Source organism: Amblyomma mixtum, chromosome 3 (assembly GCF_055824585.1).
Source record: "Amblyomma mixtum isolate Tamu chromosome 3, ASM5582458v1, whole genome shotgun sequence".
Lineage (NCBI taxonomy): Eukaryota > Metazoa > Arthropoda > Arachnida > Ixodida > Ixodidae > Amblyomma > Amblyomma mixtum.
In genome coordinates this window covers 89,179,595-89,204,115 of record NC_143014.1, presented here as the reverse complement: position 1 = coordinate 89,204,115, position 24,521 = coordinate 89,179,595, and the positions used below count along the sequence as shown (strand labels likewise).

Genomic DNA, 24,521 nt, shown 5'->3' with positions numbered 1-24,521 from the left:
ACATATGCTCACTCGCTAGACAGAAAAGAACGACTGGCAAGGAACCGCATGTAGACACCGACGTTTTGGAATCTGTGGCGGGCATCAGGGCGCAACTTGAGTCCTTCGGCCTGTTGTATGAAAAGTACGAGATGGCACTGTTCCCTCTATTTCTCTCTTTCATCGAAGTAGGATGAAATCCTGGAACCAGCGAGGTGGAGGGATGTGAAGAAGGTGAACAAGCGGGTTGAACTACCTGAGAAAAGGCGCACAGCAAAAACGTCGCACACCTGTGAATGAAATGCGGTGGCGAAGCAGGCGTGAGGACAACGAGAATCAGAAAGCAAAAGCCTGCTGTGCAGAGTGGATGAAGTTACGAGGGCAAATCGATGCCCTTGAGCTCGCAGGAGATTCACTTGAGGCACAGCACAGGCTGCCCTCCATAAAGAGCAAAACACCAGGGGTAATTGGCCCGTTCCTTCCGGCGCCAGAAAACTGCGATCATTTGCTTTCACATTGCAAATCACTAAAAAGAGAAATAAGCTTTGTTTTCATTACACGCAATCTAACAAATGCGAACAAAGAGCTACCTTCCAGAACTAATAAATGGGCCGAAAATAATATATATACGAATGTTCAGCATAAAAATGGCAAAGTTCTACTTCGCAACACTGGTTGTGCGGAAACCAGGTGATATCGCACGCAGAGCTAGCGCAATGCTTTAGCACCTTTCGCGCATGATGGAGAAAGAACCTGTTCTTTTTTTTTTTTCTAATGAGCGGCGATTAAAGGGAATTAAAGGGGAATACCATGTCAGGCTAGATTGATGGGGTAGGCTTCCCTGACAAAAAATGTGACTTTTGCTGAGACCAACACTTTTATAAGCCAGAAAATTGTGCAAAAGCGAGGTACACATGGTGCCGCCATTGGAAGACCCACGCAGCGGCGGCGAGTGACTTCTTCATGCCCGAACACTTCTCCGTCTCGATGGGCGATTACGGTCGAAATACGAGGAAAGCAGCGCGGCGAGCACAGCCGACAGTGCGAAGGGAGAGAAAGGTTAATCGCAAGCACGAGCGCTGAAGCTTTCGCCTCGCATTCTATGCACTCAGGCAGCGTGTAGCCGCTGTACGCAGCAAGTTCAGAACCGCAGCGACATTCACGCTATGTGTGCTTCCTACTCGGCAGGTGAAGTGGTTTCATTATCACTTCAGCCGCCGAATCGGCCACTTTTTGCAGGCTGCAGGCGTAATGAAATTGCAAAGTGTTTGTTTCTTTGTGCTTAGTACGCGCTCATGAAGACGCTCATGCATGCACGTCTTCAACGTGCGAAGAAGCGCTATGCGAGCGCATGGTCTTCCATGTTTTCTGCGCAGTGGAAAGGCGAGCATGCTTTTATGTATGCTGAAAAAAGCAGAGAAGTACTAAAAGTAACTCAGTGAAGATGATGGCGATGATGATGATTATGATATATTTTTATGGCGCGAGAGCATTTGTAGCCAAGAGCACCATGACCCGAGGTGTTTTTCGTCTACTCAGTGTTGGGTCGAAGACTCAGTTCCAAAGCAATTCACCCTGAAGAAGCCCAGCACCAGGCCAGGGGAAAGTTTGCACCATGCCGGGTACCCACCTGTGGGTACCCGGCAGCGTACCCACCTACAACAGAACAACCGCCAAAGACGACATGCTCGAAGAAGTTCAGAACGATATAATTGCACCGCCACTACCCAGGAATATGCATCCTATTCATACTCCGTGCGCCGGGCCAAACGGGGAGAAGTGCTTGAGAAAAGCTTCCGCTCTTATAAAGATGAGGACGTGGACTACGTGGATGCCGCTAAGTATGGTAAGAACACGATGATTCTCGCGGTCGTCAATAATAATCAACGCTAAAAATAAGTGCCTCTATACAGTCGGGTAACCCAGAGTCTGTAGAGTAAGCTGTCATAGCACTGGCTTGTGTAGGCACAAAAGCGAAGTATATCATCAGTGACTCCAAAGTTGCCATACTAAATTTCAGCCGTGGTCGTATCTCCCCCCTGACGAATACAATTCTAAGCCATCATGTAACAAACCGAAAAATTAGGCTAGTCTGGACACCAGCACATGCATCCCTGCCTGATAATGAGACAGCCCACGAGTTCGCCCGAGGTTTTTCGTTCCGGGCGGACCCGAGCGAGGTGGTCTTCAAAGACAGGGATAGCATGGTGGAATACAGAGAAATTACACAACACTATCGTTTTCAAACAGCTGGACTTCCTCCATCGGATAGATTCTTAACCAGACACCATGCCATCAGCTGGCGCTGGTCGCAAACTTGCACATTTCGAAACCCGGGCCTCTGGAGTGTTATGCACTGAGGGCAATTGTCGGAAAAATGCGCACTCCGAACTTAGAGCCACCTTGGACCACATACTATGGGAGTGTCCTCATGCCCCCCGGGAGGGACGACACATAAAGTCGAAAGACCAATGGGAGTCCTTACTACTCAGCTCCGACCCGAAGTCTCAACTACGACTCGTCCGACTCTCCGAAGCCGCCGCCGCTAGCCAAGACCTTTCGGCCGTCGTCTAGGCGGGTAGCCCTCTAGCTAACCTTTCTGTTGGACATTAAAAGTTTTCTAATCCTCTCGTACCCAGCATAATATCACTGTTTTCTAAAGCTGGCGTGAGTTTTTCTAAAACGTGAGGGACTCATTCGGTTCTTTTATGGCACGCTAGCATGGTTCCAGTTGCCTACGGATCGCTCAATAGGTAGAAATTCTCCTCCGCTCGGTGTCTGGCTTTTCAAGGTCGTGGGGATTGCATGGGAAAAGATCGTATGGGTACCAGTTCCGTCACTCTGGGGGCCGCAAATTGGCAAAAAAAAAATTGGGCCACTTCTCGTGAAGAATTGGTGACAACACAAACTTCTCTGCGTGATTGTGGGCTGTGTCAGAGAGTAGTTTTTTGTTTAGGTTGTGACAACATGATGTACTCTGATAAAAAGTGGTAACTTAGCATTGTGGGCAGCGGAAAAGCGTCTGTTGAGATTATAGAGGTTACAGTATAAGCACGTGGCTCTGTTCTTTTATTTTAAGCAGCTTAATTCATTTTGTACAAGAGCACTCTGGGCCAGGATGCGAGTCGCCAAGCACTGACAATGATTTTGACACCAGAAAAAGAAGTGCTTTGGCAACCAGCAAATGTGTGAGCAGGAGGAGTTAGTGTGCCTGGCAGTTCATGGGTTAATGCAAAACTCTGTGCACACAGTGCGACAAGCAGTATGTTGGCAATTCCAGTGTGCAACAATGATATATGATTGTGGCAGTGTTTGACTTATATATTCAAATCCAAAAAAATTTAAGTCTTTGCATTCTGCATAATTGTGCGACAAGAATACGTGCGACTATGGGCTCTGTGCATTTTCAGTCCACTGTCTTAACCGAGTTTCCATGTTAATGAGACCTAAGTGAATTGAAAAACTTTTGTCCTCAGAAATACTGTCCATAATTTTAGTCCATAATAAGAGGGCCTGTACTAACGAGGCATGACCGTATACATGAAATTATGGTTATTTTTTGGTTGACATGATGACAAGTAATTATGCTGGGTTATTTAACTAGGTGACCTAAGAAGTAAATTTGACTTTGCAAATTATGAAAGCTGATCAGAAGAATGTGTTGTATGGTAGAGCAGTATGGCGGTTGAAGAATAGCAGTTGGCTTTACCTGACGCCACCTTGAAACTGCAGATAGGAAAATGAGCCCTGTGAAGCTTGCAAACTTATGTTAGGAACAAAGAAGATGGGAAAGAACAAACAACGTCACCACAGAGAGTAGTCTGTCTTGCTCTATCGTTCTAGTCCCTTAGCATAGCGTCAACATGCAGCCTTGTCCACACGGCAGTACACTCAGCTCAAGCTCTGTGAAACATACAGAAGGCAACAACAGGACAGGAAGCAGTGTGTTCATACATATCTTGTGCATGCCGTGAAGATAGCTTCCTACCTCATCATAGCTTGGCCCTTTTATGTGTGCCTTCAGTCATCACCCAGCACCTATGACCCTATTTGTGCCGCTGACATGTGCGCCAAATCGTAAAACACATTCTGTATTCTTGCGCTGCTAGAATGTTTTGGCCCATTAAGTTGTGTGCATAGCCAACTTGCTCTCATTCTTTGCAACATGCACTTGCACCTTGACTGCAACATCCCCCTCGACGCTTTTTTTTCTTGGCTTTGAAAAAGCATGTGATAAGGTCCCTCACTTTTGTAAGGCTGGTTTTCTCATGCTATAACTTGCATGCAATAACTGTAAACTGGATCCAAGCTTTAACCACCAGCCGTCGGCAGATTTCCCATGCAAATTCTTACGCATCCTGCTTTTTTTCTGCAATCTCAGGCGTCACCCTTGGTCTTTTCCAAGTTTCTGATGCCTATCGATGCCTCACTTAATTTCTTTCCTTGAATATCAGACTATCCGTGAAGTAGATGTATTTTGCTGAAGATATTTGATAAATTGCAACTCCAAGATTCTACGTATATTAAGTCATACAAACATCAATGAACGGTAATGGTTAGCAGTGCTCACTTTTGCTTGCTACTTTGGGAACCGGGGTATATCCATGAAACGGTTTGCAACTTAACGTCAGCCAGCCTGACATCATGTGGCGAAGTGGCCATTCGCGCGAGTTGAAACATGGAGAAACGAGCTGGTTCCAAAGCGAACTGTTTCGTGGGTATACCCGTGGTCACTGTTACAATCAGTCATACTGTACTGCATTTTAATGATAGCGAAAACAACTCTTAAAGGTTGCTTTAAAGTTGTACCCGAGAACATAGACATGTAAGCCTGTCGCATACTTAAATGGCTAAAAAAATAATTTCATTTTATCCTTCGACTTTGTAGCTCTCATAACGGAAATCCAATTTTACAAATTCTGCTTGAAATGTTAGGGTTTGCTTGAGATAACCAGAAATTATGGTCATCGTATTTTGTTTCCCTGACGATACGAAGTATTTTTTCCCAGCATAAGCAAGAGCCATCACTAGGTAAACCCTCCAAATTATTCCTTGCATTTCCTCTACCTGTAATCAAGTTTGCTGGCTTCTGAATCTCATTATGTCGACATTAATCAGGATGGCATGTGTGTACTTTTATGAAATGCTTACTGGGCACCTACTTTGTTTTGCATGCACAGGGACATTTGAGGATGCTTTTGAGTTTCCAGATTATACGCCAGCTTGTTCTGTACATGTCAACAATGACTCGCCTTCGGCAGAACACTCCACACTTCTTTTCAACGCTGCATTCTAGCTTGTGCAACTGCAATGTGAGTACAGGAAAGACCGCTAGGAGAGAACTGATGTCCCGCTGTCACTGTGAAGAATAAAGCCATGCACTTTATCCGAATGATGCACGAATGATGAATTATGTCAGCAATGTAAATCCACTGCAGTGTGCGATTTTGAATTACTGACATAATTTAAATTATGTAATCTTAGCGATTTGAAAAATGTGATTTTGTAATTAGGATCGTTGTTAGCAGCTTGTACTGCAGCCTTGCTTGTTCCAGTAAATGTGTTTGGAGCGATGGAGACTATTCAATAAGAATCGAGTAGTCATTCAGAAACCGTTATTGCACGTTTCGCGACAGAGTAACTTTCAAGTGAAGGCAGTGTAACTTCCAGTGAGGTTTCAAGCACAGTATCAAAATCAGTGATGGATACGTAGCAGGAACAACGTAATGTGCCTCGCGCATCGGTCGCGATCACTGCAACCAACGCCACAAATTCAACTACCTGCATAAGGCCTAGATCATTTCAGCATTCGGAAAACACGGTTTAAGTAGTGAGCTTTTGCAGAGGCACATTTCTCCGCCTTGACGGAAAAGCACTCGCTCCGATCACATTCACTACGCAGACACTTCTCACGTGCTGTGAAACCTATGCATGCACAGCAAATTCGCCGTAAGCAGCTGTTACTCGCCGCTGTCCATTATGATCCTTGCAGGAATTAGGAACGCTTCCGACGACCACAAACAGCTCGAAATAAACGCTTCGTGAATTCGCCAAGCATAGGTTTCCTGTCGTTTTGAAGACCGTTGGACCACGCATATCGAGCGTCCAACGATGCGGCTTGCATAGGTCCTTAGAATCGACGCAGTTTAAGCATTCATAGGCAAGCACCACGATCCAATGAGGCGGCTTGCATACGCCCTTGGTCTTGGAACCACTTGTTTACAACGGCGTGAAAACACCACGGCTGCCGTGGCCACACATGAAGCAGCCATTTTTGCTGTCGACGGAAGTGGCGTCATTCACGTAATCCCACTCCTGGGCCACCTGGGTGTCGTCTGCTTGAGTGCGCCTGCAGGATATGGTTTGGCAATACGCTACCCGGCGGCACTGGGGATCGAACCTCGCACCATCAGCATGCGGGGCGGTTGCTCAAAAAATTGCGAGGACACTTTGGCTACTAAAGTGTTGAGAGGCGAAAACCGAGGGCACTATGCCGTGACGATTTCCGGTGGATGTGACGTCACACCGTTCCCGTGGCTATATCGATACCCATATTATGCATCTTTCAGTGATCTTAAGTGCTAATTACGCTTAATTACACATTGTTTCATCTAATTTGGCACAAAACCGTCATTTTTCCGACCATTCTGTGACAATTTTCCCTATGCCGTGACGACTTCCGGTGGATGTGACGTCACACCGTTCCCGTGGCTATATCGACGTCCGCGCTATTTCGACGCAATTTCGACACTTTTGCCTATAATTAATTAAGTAATCTGCAGTCATCAAACTTGGCTTCTTGGTTCATTTTTCCTCCCCTATCTGAAGCAACCATTGGTTTTCTATCTTTTTTAGTTCCCGAGTTAAACGCGTGTAACATGCTTTGTTAACGGACGACAGTATGAGCCATTAAAGGCTTTTGCCTTAAAACACTAGGCCACCACTGCAGTTGATCGACAATTCGAAGTGGGAATGGTGTTGGACCACGGACCAGCACCAACGCCAACAACACTGGGCGAACACCATTTCCAATTCGAGTTGTTGATCAATTCGCTCTCACCGTGTATACCTTATTCTGGCCGTCCTGGTTAGCTCAGCTTGTAGAGTGACTGCTCGGTGAGGCGTAGGTCTCAAGTTAGAAACCCGGACCAGGACGAATTTTTCTTCAGCTACGAAATTTTTGTGAAAACTTATAGCTTTACTAGCCGTATGGCTGCGCTTGGGTTGCTGCTATGAGCAATTACTCTTTTATAACTGACTGAAACATTGTGTGATTCCATGCGTTTCGCTAGTTGCGCTACAGTTCTTGTGAATCAGGGGCTTAAATGAGATGTTTACTTGCACCTGAACTTTGGAAACAGGCATGGAATTCTGAATAATCTGTTCCTATCTACTTTAATGCTCTAAAATTTCGTATCTTTTGTCGTGTAGTAGCCCCCTGATCGTTTGGTTTTATTGGGTTTAAGTCCCCAAAGCAACTCAGGCTATGAGGGCACCGTTGTTGGGGCTCCGGATAATTTCGATCATCTGTTTTCCTTTAGACCTCACTGATATTGCACAGTACAAGGGACTCTAGCATTTCGCCTACAATGAAATACGACTGCCGCCGCCGGAATCGAACCTGCGTCCATAACCACTGGGCCACCGCGGCGGTTTGCCACCTAGTGACCTTAACGAACTTCTTGCTCAACTCGACAAATGTATTTTTTTTTTCATTGCAAATTCGTGCAGTTATTCTATGCCATGCCACATCAACCGCTTTTTGAATCCGTTCATAGCTGCATAGAAGCAAACGGAGCCATAGGTTTTCAGAACTCAACCGGCATCCCTGTAGACAGTTTCCTAGCTCTATTAGAATTTTACTTGAACGCTACTTTTATCACGTTTGACAACCAGACTTTTCTGCAGCGACAGGGAGTGTGCATAGGGTCGTGCGTAGCACCAGTTTTGTGCAACATCTCTTTATCCAGTATTGACCGCACCTTGACTGGTGTACTGAACAGTGATGTTGTCCATGTTTTTAGATATGTTGACGACTTGCTTATCCTTTTGAAGAAACGGGCCGATTTTATGTATGACGATGCCATTGCTGAAATTTCAAATGTCATATATTTCATCAAAAAGAAAGGAAAAGATTGCATCAGTGACACATCAATCAAACTTTATAGAGAGAGACGTTTCCTCGAAAACATGATGACCTGAATCCACATAGTGTCTTTATCTCGTTTTTTATCCGCCCTATCTGCCTTGATGCCCTTTGTTGCCAGTGCTGACATGCTTATGTATAAATGTCGATTCCTTGAATAAACCTCAGTTGCTAGTTTGCGCCCGTCCCGTCTTCTTTCTTGTGATTGTCTCATGTTCGCATCCCATCTTTCTAAGCAGTCAAGGAAGTCTTGAAAAGCTCAGCAGAAGTGCAGTCCGCTTAGCGAACTCAGTAATAATTAAAGCATTGCAGTGACGCAGGTGTGTAGTCGGCTCATTCTATACTGCAGGCATTTGATGAGCAGTTCAGCAGAAACAAGTCGATTCTACAAATAAGTCGCATTTGATCGTGGCGGCGTGCATCACATTAAAAAAAAAAGCTTTCCGAAGCATGTTTGTACTATTGGGCCTTTTTAAGAATAACAAAATCATAAAGATCGGCGGGAAAGACAGCAATCGAAATTGCGTGCTCAGCTTTCTTTTTTTCTGTAAAAGGACCGCTTACATTGAAACACTTGCTTCAAGTGAACCGTCGAATGTTTTCCTTGCAAAAAAAAAGCTGCTGTGTAATCCTAATCATAGTCACAGTTGATTCGAATTTTTGTGGTGACAGGAGTATTAAAAAAAAAAACTTCAAACCGTAACACTTTATACGTAATGCATTACGTCTTAAAATGAAGTGAATGCTCTCCCGAGCACTACTAAATGCATACGAACTGCGGAGCTTACGCGTGAGAGCCAATGGACAATGATAGAACCTCTAGCGAGCAACAGCCCCCGTGCCTTGAGACAGTGTATACACTCAAACTCCCCACGCAAGTGCAGATTTTAAGACGAAATCCTTTAATGGCTGATACTGTCGTTCGTTAACAAAGCGTGTCACACGCGTTTAACTCGAGAACTAAAAAAGATAGAAGAAAACCAATGGTTGCTTCAGATAGAGGGGGAAAAAATGACCCTAGAAGACAAGTTTGATGACTGTAGGTTAGTTATTTAATTGTAGGCAAAAATGTCGAAATTGCGTCGAAATAGCGCAGGCGTCGGGATAGCCAAGGGAACAATCTGACGACACATCCACCGGAAGTCGTCGTGTCATAGTGTCCTCGGCTTTCGCCTCTCAACACTTTAGTTGTCAAAGTGTCCACGCAATTTTTTTGAGCCCCCAGTGGAGGCACGAACACAGGATTTTTTTTTTTTTCGGGAGGGGTCCAAGGCAAATTCTTACATACAGGGAGGGTGACGGGGAGTGCTGCGGTTCATGTCCAACAAGAGCACTACCAAAAGAAGGATGGGGGTGGGGTCAGGTGAACTCGATTTCAGGTAAGGGGTGGGGGGTAGACTCCCCTTTGGCCCCCCTTTGGATACGGGCCTGCCCAAGTGGCAAAGTCTCTACAAGGTGATCTTGCTTTGGCTATTTAAAACGGGGGAGAATTCGGGTTTGACACATAGGGCACTAATTCGTCACTGGAGACGACGACCTCAATACCTGCTTAGTTAGGACAATCAGCGACAACGCCGGTCAGGTAAAACTACGGACAGAACTGGGCAGAAACGATGACAGTGCCAGTGCTTAACGGTGTACGTCCTGTTTGATGATGTCTGCTCCTGCATCGTAAGCTGTACTAGCATAGAGAGTTTAAGTGTTCCAAAGCAGCCTAGTTAACAAAATTGTCGGAAGGAATGTGCAGATGTCTTTTACGAACTCCGTTTCACGAATGTCATGAAAAGGAATCAATAAAATGCAATTATTGCCGCTTTGCCGTTCGTATTCTCGTTTGTTTTCTGACACCACCGACATTATTCGGGGCTTCAGGAAATTTGTATCATCGATATTTTGCTGCAATTTTGTAGTTCCCCACAAGAACAACGTCGAAGCAAAAAAAATAATAATCAAGAGGAGAGTATTCCAACCCACGACGTTCCTCCGACTGGTTTCTTCTGGCTCCTAATCACCAAGTCATGGAGTTCAATGTCTCGTTTAACGGGGCCAGCCCCATTCGAAACGTATCGCGGCGCGCGGCACGCGAGCGCGTCTTCAAGAACTGTACGAGGTGCCCGTGACTGGGCGAGGCGGCGTGCGGTCTCGCGACCCGCGCAGATAGCACCAAGTGCGGGTAAACCTGCCCAGGTCGCGCCGAGTTCAAGGGCTACGCTCGCTGCTAGTAGGCGCGACTGCGCCCGCAGTGAGAAGAAATAAGAGGGGAATAAGTAAAGGAACACAAGCAGCGGCGTATACACCCGCTGCCCTAGTCCGGTTTAGAGACAACAGGAAGCTTATCGCGGCAGACCTTTCCTGGGCAGTTACGTCCGGCGAATATATACGCACGCGATCGCCGTCTAGACAGGAACCAGATCAACCGTTTTCCGTGAAGGGGAGGCTGGTCAGAGTCGCACTTTTCCGGGACGAGATTTTCCTCCTAGCGAAATTTCGCTTCTCTCCCCCTCCCCTGTGCATGCCGTTCCCGCCGGATAGGTGGGTGAAAGTGACCACGCCACGGAAGCGCCCGGCACGTCGGCATCCGTGGCAAATTACGAGGGATTACGGCACGGGCCGAATCGATGTTTACACGGCTACCACACACCGGCCAACCCGCGAACGGTTATGACGCGATCAGCGCTGCTGCACCGAGACCTAAGTATACGTGCCTGGCCACCAGTTGGCACAATTCGCAGCGCGCACATGCAACTTAGCGCAGTGTGCACACTCCGGAAGCGCTGACGCAAACGGCATCATCGGCAAACGGGCTGTGCCGCACGCATCGCAGCAGCGCTGGCTTGCCGCATACAGCGTCGTGATGGCCATGGTGCATCAGGTGATACCACAGTGGGGACAAACGGAGGCTGCAAGCAGCGGGAAACGGGAAGGAGATTGCAACATAGAACCAGTTTTTCCTGTCGCCCCTACAGCGCCCACCGCGTGGCACACCACCTCAAGGCACACCCCCGTGCAGCATGCGTCGGTCAGCTGTGAAACCATCATCGGCGCCCACTCGATAGTCAACGCCGGCGTTGCTAATAAAGGCACTGCAGTTGGCTAACCTTAACTTTATTTGTTATAGACCACCTGACCTACTCCGCATTGATTGAGATGCAGAATGTACGCTAATCGCACGTGCTTCCCGCCAGTGAATAGGCGTACAGTCGCGGGTGAAAAAGATTAGCACACATGACGGAACACCAGAGCGCCGGAATGACAACGCGTGGCGCTGCGGGTGGCGAATAGGCTGATAACGAGAGTGCCGGGCCGCTCCCATTCTACAATATTAGGGGGGTTCAGCGGACTGCCACGGACAGCAAAATTACGGGCTAAAAGCAGCGTTATCGTCTATTGTTCCCGCTAGTTCCTTTTGACAAACGATCGCGGTCATAAAAAAAGTAACAAAAAGAAGCCATCTTTGCTCATGATAACCGAGCCAAAATAAATGCCGCAAGCACAGTCACGTAGGGCCGGCACTTCAACGCTCGGGCGGTGCACGCTTGATAAAGCTTACTTCCTACCGTCCCCCCCTAGGCTGAAAATATGGAAACGGCCCGTTAGGCAGGTCTGCGTACCGCAGCGCCGCGTGGTGAGATATACGAATTCTGATCGCCAGTGATCTGTGCTAATCTTTTTTACCCGCGACTGTACACTGTGTTGTCCTACTTTGGCGGTGAACAGCTAGAAAAAAAAAATATTGTCACGTGCTTCAGAAGGAGTTCCACTAGAGTGCGACGCTCGGTTGTGGGAAGAGCCTGATTAATCATAGCCTTTACTTGGGTCTCCATATCTCTTTTCACGTGCTGCTCACCGACAGAGTTGGTTAACGTCGCGACGGAACCTGACACACCTTCCTCGAAACGGGCGAGTTTGAGGCCCCGGGGCAACACAGCTGGCTCTTCAGAGTGGTTCACTGTCCACAGCTCAGTACGGCCTCTCACCACGGGAACGACGCAACGAGGCACGACGATACTCTTCTTAGAGCAGGCGAGTGTCGTAGGCTCTAGCACAGCTTCAAAAGGTTCGCACTGATTGTGAATAGAGGAAACCCGCACGAATGCTGCGGAGAAAGCTGGTACAATAGTGTCTTCTTCCACCGCAAATGCTCCAAAATCCGGTGTCGAGTTTTCCACAAGAGCTGAAAGTAGTGAAGAATTCAAAGCAATTTCTCCCGTACGACAGTCTAAAGTTGCACCACACTCTTGCAGAAAATCAATTCCAAGAATCACATCATGCGTTGACCGTGGTAGCACTGCGAATTCTGTTCTAAACGTTAGACCACCAATAACAACATCCGAAGCACACACACCAAGTGGAACCAAAGGTTCACCACCGACACCACGGAATAATGCTGCACGGTCACCACTAAACATCACTTTCCTACCTAAACGGTTCTTAAACCTCAAACTCATAACGGATACGGTAGCACCAGTGTCCACAAGAGCCATTGTTTTCACACCATCAATAAACACTTCCAGTTTGTTCTTCAACATAAACACGGGCAGAGGTATATTTGACGTCATCGACTAGCCGGCGGCCTCACCTCCATTGGCCGCGCCTCCTAGTTTCCCGGAGGCGGAGGGGATGCACGACGTCGAGGAGAAGGTGACCGCCGTTGGCGCTGAGGTGGCGGCGTCACACTGCGGTCAGATGCAGGTGATGAACTCCGCAAAGTGCTCGGACGGTATGGGTCCCAAGCGGACGTTGAGGGTCGCTGCTGCGCGGTGTGCACTTGTCCGTAAGTAGGCGCCGGGGGTTGGCAGTCTTGAGAAGTCGGGAAACGACGGCGGCAATATCTGGCGATATGCCCTGCAATGCCACACCGGTAGCACGAAGGTTGAGAGCGCCAGCGACCGGCATAAAAGTCCTGGCGAACAAAGTCGCGACGTTGGCTGGAGCCAGGATCTCGCTGCTGACGAACAACGTCTTCTGGGTAGGTGGGCCTCCTTACCGCCGGCTGGTGGCCATAACGTTGGGCAATGTTCCGATCGTCCATGGGCAAAGTGCTGTTAGGTTGAGCCCACGGAGTCGACAGGGCGGCAACATCTTCCTCCGGTGCAGAACTGTGCCGCAGATATTCTGTGCGGCAGAAGGTGTCCCGGGATCTGGACAATTCCTCGCGCACAATCTCTCGAATCATATCAGCCATAGAATTTTGAGGACAGGCTTCAACACTGGCTATAGAGGTGACATTGGCCAATCTTCCGAATTTAGGGGTAATTCGACGCAGCTTAAGAGCTTCAAATGTTCTGCAATGTTTTATAACGTCAGCGGTGGTGCTCAGGCTCTCTTTACTAATCAGGAAATTGTAAACATCTTCCGCAATTCCTTTTAGAAGGTGGCCGACTTTGTCTTCTTCAAGCATACTGGAGTTAACTAGCTTGCATAACTTTAGGATGGCTTCGATGTATGCCGTGCAAGTTTCTCCGGGTACTTGCGCGCGGTGAAGCAATGTCTGTTCCGCACGTTTCTTTGTTGCCGATTCATCCCCAAAATTTTTCTTGATTTCGGTCGTAAAGGTTGCCCATGAACTCAGTGTATCCTCATGATTGTCGAACCAGTCAAGGGCAGTGGCGGCAAGGAAAAACACCACGTTAGCCAGTTTGGTAGCAGCGTTCCAGCGATTGTATTTGCTCACCCGCTCGTAGTGTTTCAGCCACTCGTCAACGTCCTCTTCAGGTTTTCCAAAAAATGTGCGGGGCTCTCGGTAATGTGGCCAGTTGTTCGCTGTGGATGTCCCGGGTTGCTCGGCATTGTCGTCTCCAGGCATGTCCGATGGCAGTGGTGGGAAGCCTGCGAGTCTACGGCTCCTTCGGTAGATGGAATGCTCCGTGGTCGATACCCAGCACCTCCACCAAACTGTTACGTGCTTAGCACGCACGGGGGGTTATTCACAGAGGGGATCGGTCGGAGCAGGATGGAAGCAGGAAGCCTACCAGCGTCCCGTTCGTGTTCGTGTTCGTGTTCGACTTTGCCAAAGACGATTCTACACCACCGCCTACCAGTCGTATTCATCACACGATCAACACCGGCTCCGCACCTCCTATACGCCAAAAGCCCTATCGAGTCTCAGCCACTGAACGTAAGTTAATAGATGACCAAGTTCAAGAGATGCTAAAGCGAGGCATAATTCGAGAGTCTTCAAGTCCTTGGGCAGCTCCAGTTATCCTTGTGAAGAAAAAAGATGGCACATGGAGGTTCTGTGTTGACTACCGTCGCTTAAATACGGCCACGAAGAAGGACGTCTACCCGCTTCCACGTATAGATGACGCAATTGATTGTCTGCACTCCGCTTCATACTTTTCTTCTATTGATTTGAGATCCGGCTACTGGCAAATCCCCATGCACGCTGCAGATAGGGAAAAAACGGCATTCATAACACCAGACGGACTTTACGAGTTTAACGTTATGCCTTTCGGATTATGTAACGCACCTGCAACATTCGAGCGGTTCATGGATACAATCCTGCGTGGCCTTAAGTGGCAAATTTGTTTATGTTATTTGGACGACGTTGTAATTTTTGGCAAAACGTTTAGTGAGCACAACAGCCGCCTGGATATTGTGCTTGATTGCATGGAACGAGCTGGCCTTATCCTCAATTCCAAGAAATGTCATTTTGGGAACCGTGAAACAATTGTTCTTGGTCATTTAGTTGATAAAGAAGGTGTTCGACCAGATCCAAAGAAAATTGAAGCTGTCAAAAGTTTTACGGTGCCTCAATCAGTGAAAGAGCTGCAGTTTTTTAGGGCTCTGCTCGTACTTTCGACGTTTTATAGCTAGGTTTGCGGACATCGCTTACCCACTGACGTGTTTGCTGCATAAAGATGCACCGTTCAATTGGACCAGCGAATGTGACGCAGCTTTCCGACATCTGAAATTTCTTTTGACCTCGGGCCCCATCCTACGCCACTTCTGCCCATCTGCACCAATTGAAGTGCATACTGATGCAAGTGGTATCGGTATCGGCGCTGTACTTATACAACGCCATGGTCACGATCAGCACGTGGTAGCATATGCCAGCCGGTCATTGAGTAAGAGCGAAAGAAATTACACGGTTACTGAGCAAGAATGTCTCGCCGTTGTTTTCGCTGTACAACGCTTCCGCTCCTATCTGTACGGGAATGCTTTCACCGTCGTCACCGACCACCACTCGCTTTGCTGGCTAGTGAGTCTTCGTGACCCCTGTGGCCGGCTTGCTCGATGGGCTTTGCGCCTACAAGAATTTAATTTCACTGTGGTGCATAAAAGCGGCCGTAAACACTCAGATGCCGATTGTCTTTCCCGTTTGCCGCTTCAAACGACTGATGACGACGCAGACAACTTTGATGAATACTTGGCGTCACTTTCACAAGCCTTCCCCGATCTTCAAGTTTTCCGAACTGAGCAACGCAAGGACCAAACATTAACCTCTTTGTTTGATGCCGCTCAAGATTCTGTAAAGAATACTTTTTGCATTCGCGACGGTTTGCTTTATAAGAAGAATTTTGCTTCTGGAGGAGCACGCATGCTTCTTGTCGTACCCGAAAACCTACGCATCACAGTTCTTGAAATGATGCACGACGACGCCACGTCTGGGCACTTGGGAGTGACACGCACACTCCACCGCACACAGCAACGATTTTACTGGCCTAACATGCGTTCAACCATCCAGCACTATGTAGCCAGCTGTGTGCAATGCCAGCGCTTTAAGCTGCCGACTTCAAGTCCACCTGGCAAACTGCGGCCAATCACACCTCCAACAGCCCCGTTTGAGCAAGTTGGCATTGACCTCCTTGGACCTTTCCCGCGGTCCTCGAAAGGAAATCGATGGATTCTTGTGTGCGTAGACCACTTAACCCGTTATTGTGAGACAGCCGCGATACCAGCTGCTACTGCGTCTGAAGTATCTAACTTCTTACTTCGTTTCGTCATTCTTCGGCATGGCCCTCCTGCAGTTCTCATTAGCGACCGTGGACGCCAATTTACAGCGGACGTTGTTGAAGAACTTCTCCGCCTCAGCAGCTGCAGTTTTCGCCACTCCACGCCATATCATCCCCAAACGAACGGTGTGGTAGAACGCACTAATCGGACGCTCACCACCATGCTTGCTATGTACGTCGCTGCAGATCATAAGGACTGGGATGGCGTCCTCCCGTTCATTACTCATGCATACAACACAGCGCAACATGAGACAACTGGCTACAGCCCCTTTTACCTGCTCTATGCCCGGTCGCCTCGCTGTGGCCTTGACACCATTCTACCATTTTTCATTCACGACGAACCTTCTCTTGCGACCACACTCTGCAGAGCTGAAGAAGCTCGCCAGCTTGCCCGCGTTCGAATTTTATCTTCGCAAGAGCGTTCCAAGAACCGCTACGACGTCCAACACCAAGAAGTTTCTTATGTTCCTGGTGACATTGTGTGGTTGTGGACCCCTCTACGCAAGCGTGGTCTGTGTCAGAAACTGCTATCCCACTACACTGGACCGTTTGTTGTGTTGGAGTGCATTAGTGACGTTAATTACGTTATATCGCGACTAACTGCTAGTGGTCGACGGTCACGCCAGTCTCAGGTGGTGCATGTAGCCCGCCTCAAGCGATTCCATCCCAGACGGTCTATTTAACTCGCCCGACGGGCTTCGTCTGCGAGGAGGGAAATGTCACGTGCTTGCACAGAGCCTCGACGGAAGAAGCAGAAGATGAAGGACCAGCAGAGAGAAAGGAAGAAAAAGAGCTGAGGGACGCTGGTAGGCTTCCTGCTTCCATCCTGCTCCGACCGATCCCCTCTGTGAATAACCCCCCGTGCGTGCTAAGCACGTAACAATATGTTTAGGTGAATAGGATGAAACGTGTCGAAAATGCACTTTCGCGATGAAAGAGGCACCGTAGTGGAGCACTCCGGATTAATTTCGACCACCTGGAATCCTTCAACGTGCAAACTTTTGCATTTCGCCCCATCAAAATGCGGCCACCGCAGCCGGGATGACCTCGCAACTTCATGCTCAGCTGCCGGATGCCACGTGTAGCCATGACAGGGGAAAGAACATAGTTGCTAGACTGCAGCTCGGGAAAATAGAATCAATGAAAAAGATCGGGGAGAGCGCAGTATGGCAGATAGAAGTAATTCACTTTGAAAGTTAAAAATCGTTGCAAACACAACAGCACCAGATCCCGCAAGTTTTTCAGAATCTACATTAACGTGCAGTCAGGTTAAAGACGAACAGAGCTGCGGCCGTGAGCATACATTAATGTAATACCAAGAAAAAATAGTAATTTTGAAAGACCTCATTTATGTGTTCAGAACAAAGACAGGGAGTTTCGAAAGATATCAGGCTACGAAAGTGCTCTGCAACAAAAATAAAAACAGCGACGAAACAAGATGTATCATTTCTGGCAATATTTAATTGAGATCTAACTAAAATGTGCAGCTTCATTTGGCGCTTTTTTCCTGTTGGGAATATGCCTCAGGGACTCCGAGAAATTTTGAACAACATTCGTAAACAACGCGAAAACATTATACCACAAAAACTTGCGGAGTTAAATTCTAATTAATGCTGGATGCAGCGCTACAAAATTTACCTAAATGAACATCTCAATCTGCCCAGCAAAAAAAAAAATGCAAACTACAATATGTAATGATAATGCAGTGCATGGGTATACGTGCAACAACTCCGTGAACTCTGAACTTTCGGTGTGGCAAAAATATTTAACATATCTGTTTTGTGACGTAATTCGCTGACTTTTGACATGAAGTTCAGCGATAACTCATTCAGATGGGGCTGTGAATGAGCTGACAAAGTACCTATAACAAAGTTTGATGCTATGAGTCGAGAGGGACGCTCGATAAAGACGCATGACTGTTTTCGGCAGAAGAGTCATGTAAGGCTTGCACACTGCAGTTGTCTGACTTATGAACTCGGGAACGGCATCATCCCTGCTTCGGGACGTGACACTCGCCGCCTTTTGTTCAAAGCAGTCGGCACAAGCCCTTCGTTTCCCTTTGAAGCTACAATGTTCGGCGTAATAAAACATTATAAATGCAGAAAATGCGCCTCAGATGTATACCCTATAGCTCTCGGATATGCCGATATATGTTCCTTTAATCGTGGTTTAGATACATCGGCGTTACTTCAGCGCAGACTTATTTTTGTTGTTACCTGTTTCGTTTACTGCAAGCATTGCTATTCTCTCAAGGAGCCGTGGCTGCTTTTCCCAGGGACGCGCGGGTCCTTCCCATTCCAGTTTCAGCGCGTGCGCCACTTTGGAAACCGCGCACACAGATCGCCTCGGCAGTGCGCGATAAAAAATAGAACACGCGAACGCTAAAAACGATTACAACCTATTGTTTCTCTTCGAAATATTCACCCAGCGCTATTTTTTTTTCTTTCTCTTGCTCCGCCAACGCTTGGACACGCACTTCACGATCCGGGCGCCTGTCTTCATGCGCGCGAAATCTATTTATGATAGGATGCTCTGGATTGAGGCCGGCTATATGTCTTTCGTTTCCGGCGACACGAGTGTAGCTTCCGCCGGGCCTCCCGGAGCACGGTAACGAAATTGGCAGCTCGACGAGGGACTGGGCCGGTCTGCGGTGAGCTGTTTAATGTACCACACAAGGAGGCCACTGCGGATGGTCCTACCATCGACGTCATTCGTTGTCTTAGCAGGTCTGAGGTTCTACCTCCCTGTCTCGTGTTATAGCGACGGAAAACGGAGATTTGGCACGGCGCTAATAGAAAAGTGAATCCATCCACACTGGAGACATGGCGCCATGCGCCTCGTAAAATAACGTAAAATAATGGCATAACTGGTGGACCTCCATGTGGCGCCAGTTTTCTCGACGTTCGTATCAAAACTGTGGAGCAACCGTTCATCGTACAGCGTTCCGGGTAGTCATACGATGTCTCGTTGCGCGTAGCATACATCTGCTGGTCAAGTTGAGGGCTAGCTCGCGACAGGGTGTCTAAATGACGGCATATAATCTCACGATGAAAAATTCATGTTTTCGCGTTCACAGCGTCCGGCTTAATTGCCGTCCATATTTTTTGTTTGTTTTTTCACAGAACTTGCTGCCGCTTTAGTACGCCTGTGGTGACATGAAAAGACAGGCAGACAAGACAGAGAAGCCCGTAGAAAAAAGGTATTGAAGTTTTGGGCTCGTTTTGGGTCTTTTCGGCTAAATGAGCATCACCTGTAGCCTCAGCGTGGCCCATTGCCCCTCCTTTTGTTTTCATCCTTCTCGGTGGGGCCTTTAATGTTGAAATGGTGGTCAGTGTGTTGGGCCATCGATATGGAGGTCGCGAGCTTGCGCCGACTTGGAGAGCATGCGCCGGTATGCGGGGCATGTTTGAGCACTTCGCCCTGGAATCAGCAAGTGGCGGTACCTTTGCTTGGCGGCTTTCATGCCGCTCACGTCTCCGGGGGATAAACATAAACAGTTGCGCCCACAAACAAGAAAACAACGCGCGACGCTCGACCACGACGTCCTGCAGGCAACAAAAAAGTCGGCGGGCCTCCTCGCCAGCGTCGGGCGAAGCGTACGTGCGTGGCGAGCAACGGTATATTCATACTGATGAAGATAATGCGTATAGCGAGTCACGAAGGCAATTTTCAAAATGTAGACAATGCAGCGAAACGGCCCGTGACTGATCAATTTTTCCTTGCAAATATCATTCCTGTTCATTTTCTCTCACGTTATGTAGACGCATCGACCGGTAGCGCCGTTGCCAGCTACCGATGGTGGTTGCAGCATTCTTGCAGGTACGCCGGCGCGCTAGTTGTGGACCGCTCGATGGCCGGGGATGGGGGAGGCGGTAGGTTAGCACCAAAAAGGCACTATTTGTGGTCTAAACTATGGACACGAAACACAAATTAAAAACAGGAAATTAGTGCTAGGCTTGAAAAACATACGTTAGATTTTATTAATGAACAAAGAATTAAAATCAATAAGCAAAATGCGAAGTTACTATCACCTAAGTGTGCTAATCAAGCTGTGTAGTTGTCTTCTGCTAGTACATAAAAATTACTTGAAATTCCCCTTGCCCCCAGTCGTGAGAACACTCGTGCGTTTCGCGCCAGCTGCTGCGAGGTGCACATGCATCGAGGCTGTTCCACGGGAACCCTTCACTGCGGTGTGCTATTTGAAAGTTCTTCACGCGGTCCGGGATATCGGCGGCCGTTGAGATGGGCGGCACAGAGCTGGCTGCAGTCTCCTGGCAACTCCAAGGCTAGCACACGACCAGGCCTGCACTCACCCATCCGTTCTAGAAGAAGCAGGTGCCGAGCTGCACTTGAACTACCAGAAATACCGCTGCACACTCGCGATACCTGAGCGGCAATACTCAACTGGTGCAGCGAGTGCAGGCGAATCTAACGGACCTTTTATTGAAGAGTAGAGGTGTTATGGGCGACCCCACGTCCGCGGTGTCTGTCCCGTCTGGGTGCAGTTGTGTAGCTGAAATGATGATTTTATACATATGTTGGACTAAAATTAGCTGGCCTGCTGGAGTTGTAGCTGAAGTGAGCCACACAGGGACGCGTACAAAGAGATATTTCCTGTTGGCGATCTTGGCAATTAACTTTTGATATTCTGAATTAACAACTTTGTTAATTTTTGATTATTACAGTGATTAGTGAAAACACTTAATAAGTACTACATTGTACTGAGCGTATACCTTGTGAAATCCACGTAAAGGCCATATTTATTTCACATCGAACCTTTCTAAACAGATAAAACTGCCGAGTACACAGAGCCGGTGGTGGGAAGCTAAGATGTTTTCCAGAGCTATACAAGCTGCTATCGACGTGCGAAGCTCTGTGGACGTGATGAGCATGACCGCATCCTACCTGCTTCATTGCGGGCTCATCGAAGCAAAAGAGGGCTAGCAGACAGACGCTGAGAAGACATCCACTATTCCACATGGCCTCACGGTTCCGATTCTTCAAAACTTTCCTACTGTTCTTTTCCTAGCGTTCTGGTCGAGTTATAGTGCACCACCCAAGGCATCGCTGTCTGCGCATACATGCAGCTCCATCTCTGACGTCATGCACCAGTGGTGACGATTCAGGCGCCCACGAGGGCCGCTAGAAGCAGCACTGGTCTTCAAGGAAAAGTTGGCATGCAGGCGAAATTATTACACACATACTCTCTCTTTTACAAGTGTGCGTTGTATTGGAGCCGCCGAGAGCATCTACGAGCTTCCGCGTTGAAAGCCCAAAATCGCTGCGGCCAGCTGCTTCTGTTAAAGTGAACAATAAAAGCGCAGTGAGCGCCTCTCGCTATCGTATGCATCGGAGTGCGCAATGATCTCGCATCATGATCTCCAGAATTTTCACGTACGCATGTTACGCACTTGTTATGCATGTGGCCGCACCGCTGCTTGCGCCTTTCCCTGAATGCCTTGATGATAACGGTACACGAAACACTTCTTTCCTGTTTCCGCGAGTGCTCAAGCAAGAGGCGGAACTGCTTTGTAAAACAAAGGCCCATGGAACCGGGAAAGGTAAATCATATTTGAACAAAAAAAGACTGAGGGTAACCTTAGCACGAACAAATCAAAATAAAAACTAGTCACCAGAGGGGGAGTCTTTCGGCACGTGATGCAAGAGCGTATACGACACACACAAACATGCACACAAAGTGTTTAACGGAGCCGCGGGCTTTTAAAAGGAAGTGTGTACATTCCTGTTTGACCAACTGCGTGCAACGAGGCAGCGAGTATACAAACAAGCAGCCGCGTCTTGAATCGCCGAAGGAACTGTTCCGAGGTCCTCTTTTCGTGGTCCTCTTTCCGAGGTTCCGAGGTTGCCGCTCTTCGCAGGCACTTACTGTCCATGAAAGCGTCTATCTGATGTGCAAGCGGACAACAATGCCCGATGTACTGCAGCTATCGGATTCCGCTTCTGCAGTCCGCACCATTCATGATTTACATCGAAGAGTCTAACCGGCTGTGCGCTCTACTAAAGTTCTCAAATAAACCATTCGTTCTTCTCAATACGCATGCGTATACACACGTTGCGCTTATACGTATAAGCTATCATGAACGGAAGAAGGCTCCGTGCACGGACGAAATGCCAACCGTTTTTCTGCAGATAATTTTTGCTTATAATAATTACCACTGAACTAAATAAAATGAATTAATGAACTTTTATGCTTCATCGGAATGGGGGAAAATGTCTAATCAGTCTCAGGAGGCCAAAATTACACAATATAAATTAATCGTGTTTCTTATGTTTTTCCTTCTTTTGTGTTCGCGAACAGTGCGATTACGCATTCTGTAGTCTCGCTTCTCCGATGTTTTGGGCGCTTTCTAGTAATAACAAAAACTCTCGCACCTTCAGTTTTTAAAAGTTAGTACCATGATTTTCGTTAACATTTGGCCGCAGAAGACTTCGTTTATCATTTCACGAGACAGCCTCGAAAGCAGCCAATCTGTTTTGTTTCTTTGCTACGAGCTAATTTTTGTTAAAGATGTGCGTTCTACATTCGTGAAGATGTTGAAAAGTGTCACAAAATCTTAAAAAGTAAATCACTTCAAGAAAAAAAAACGGAAGTGACCTAAGTGAGAAGCCAAAGCGAATAGCAGTATAGGAAGCGTCTTTTAATGTCCCGCTTGTCGTTATAACCCCACCCTACATATGGCCATCGTCGTTCTATCTGAGCAAAATCTCAACTCCGAACGCGACTGATCGACCCACGAAAGTGACAGCGGCTAAAGTGCTTTAACTTTCTCCTCTAAGCGGCAGAGTTAATGCTACCAATAAGCTGCGTTTGTTAAAAGGAATAAAAAAGCAAGTAAGCAAAAGAGGGAGCCTTCTGAACTTGTCCTGTTCCGTCAGTAAAGTGCTGCCTTAGTTTCAGAGGCCGCTTTGCCTTTACAATGATGGTTTTTTTTTTTGGTCACCTGCCTATTTATCATTCGTTCAAGTATTTGCTATGGTGTGGGCATCCATTCACGGATTCATAGAAACGCCAAAACGTATTGTTTAGGTGACCTACGTGTCACCTAAACCATTAGCGAAAACGTTTCGCAACTGTTTTCGTAGCCGATTATGCTGCTGGTGTCAATGGCGCTTCTTCAAAAGCACAGGCGCAAGCCACATTTGATTCTCGGTGAAGAAGAAGAAGAGCGATCGCACGCCACCTCATCACGCATGTGGATTGCCGGGTGCGGCTTCGAGTTGACCCCGGCCGGCGATCTGAGTGCGCAAAGCCGGTTTAGCTACCAGAGTGGTGTAATCACGCACAACAGCAGCCCCTGGGTGTACTTCATCTCTTTATACGGGTGCTCGAAGACAATGTATCAAAGAAGCCTGTCGCTCATGTAATGTACAAAAAGAATTTCACGCACGAGGACCCCTTGCAACTTTGACCTGTACACCTCTCAACGAGTTTCTATGCAACCGGTTTTATAACGCGCCCTTTTCCTTTTTGATTGCATCGCTCATCGTTTTATTGTTTCATTGCTTGCGGTACAATGAAAAAGGACCAAGGAAGAAAGCCGTTAAAGACGGCTCGGGAATTCTTTGCCGCCCCTTTCACAGGGCCGCCATGAAAGCATCAACCAGATGTTGTGGAAAAGGAAACCTATATTGAATTTCTGACGCAACCCTGGCGGCCTTCCACCGCGTCAGGAAGGAATAAACTGGCAGACACGCCTTCTGCAGCTATCCTCCCAAATAAACGAAGACAAATGCGATGGCTGTCGAGGAAGAATGCGAGCGCCTCCAAACTTCCTGCTTTGCCTGCTCCCGTCACTTTTCTGGAGCAGCTACAGCTTCCATTTTTTATTGATTGTAATTTCCGGCGTGTTTCATCTTGTTCAAAGAACCGAGGATATTAGGTCATTTAATTGCTAAAACGCGTGCCTCAACTTTACGGCTGAAAGCCGGCAGTTTTCAACTTTGTGAAAGTAAAAAAAAAAATATGTATCAGTCAATGTACTAGGTTTTCAGGAAACGCTTTAAATAATTTTCAAAACTAGGCTTTTTCGGCTAAAGATGTGGCTTTTGCTGCATAGTATTACCAGGGTTGGCGGACACCGGAAAGCCCGTTAACTGTCTTAAGTAGTAAGCTGGCTAGCTAATTTCTGATAATTAACTTTTTAACTATCACACCTAGATTACTGGTTGCAGTTAAAGATTTGTAGCCGGCCGTTAACAATAGCCAAATCAGTCTTTAGAATTTAGAAAACGCGATCATCCTCGGCGCTGTGGCTCGACAAAATTTGGCGACCCCGTGCCAAAATACATGCGTTTTCGAAAAGCATTCTGACACAGCCACCCCTCCAGTGCACGTAACTAGTCAAAAAAGCCCAATTTTATCCAGCCGCAGCGCCAAGGTTAATCGCGTTTAGTAAATTTTAAAAACTGATATGGCTATT

The 24,521-nt window shown here is 47.5% G+C and overlaps 1 pseudogene; it reads left to right on the top strand.

The window, feature by feature from the left end:
- Positions 1–1,594: 1,594 nt before the first annotated feature.
- On the top strand, positions 1,595–2,553 carry LOC149350907 (uncharacterized; annotated as a pseudogene).
- Positions 2,554–24,521: the final 21,968 nt, after the last annotated feature.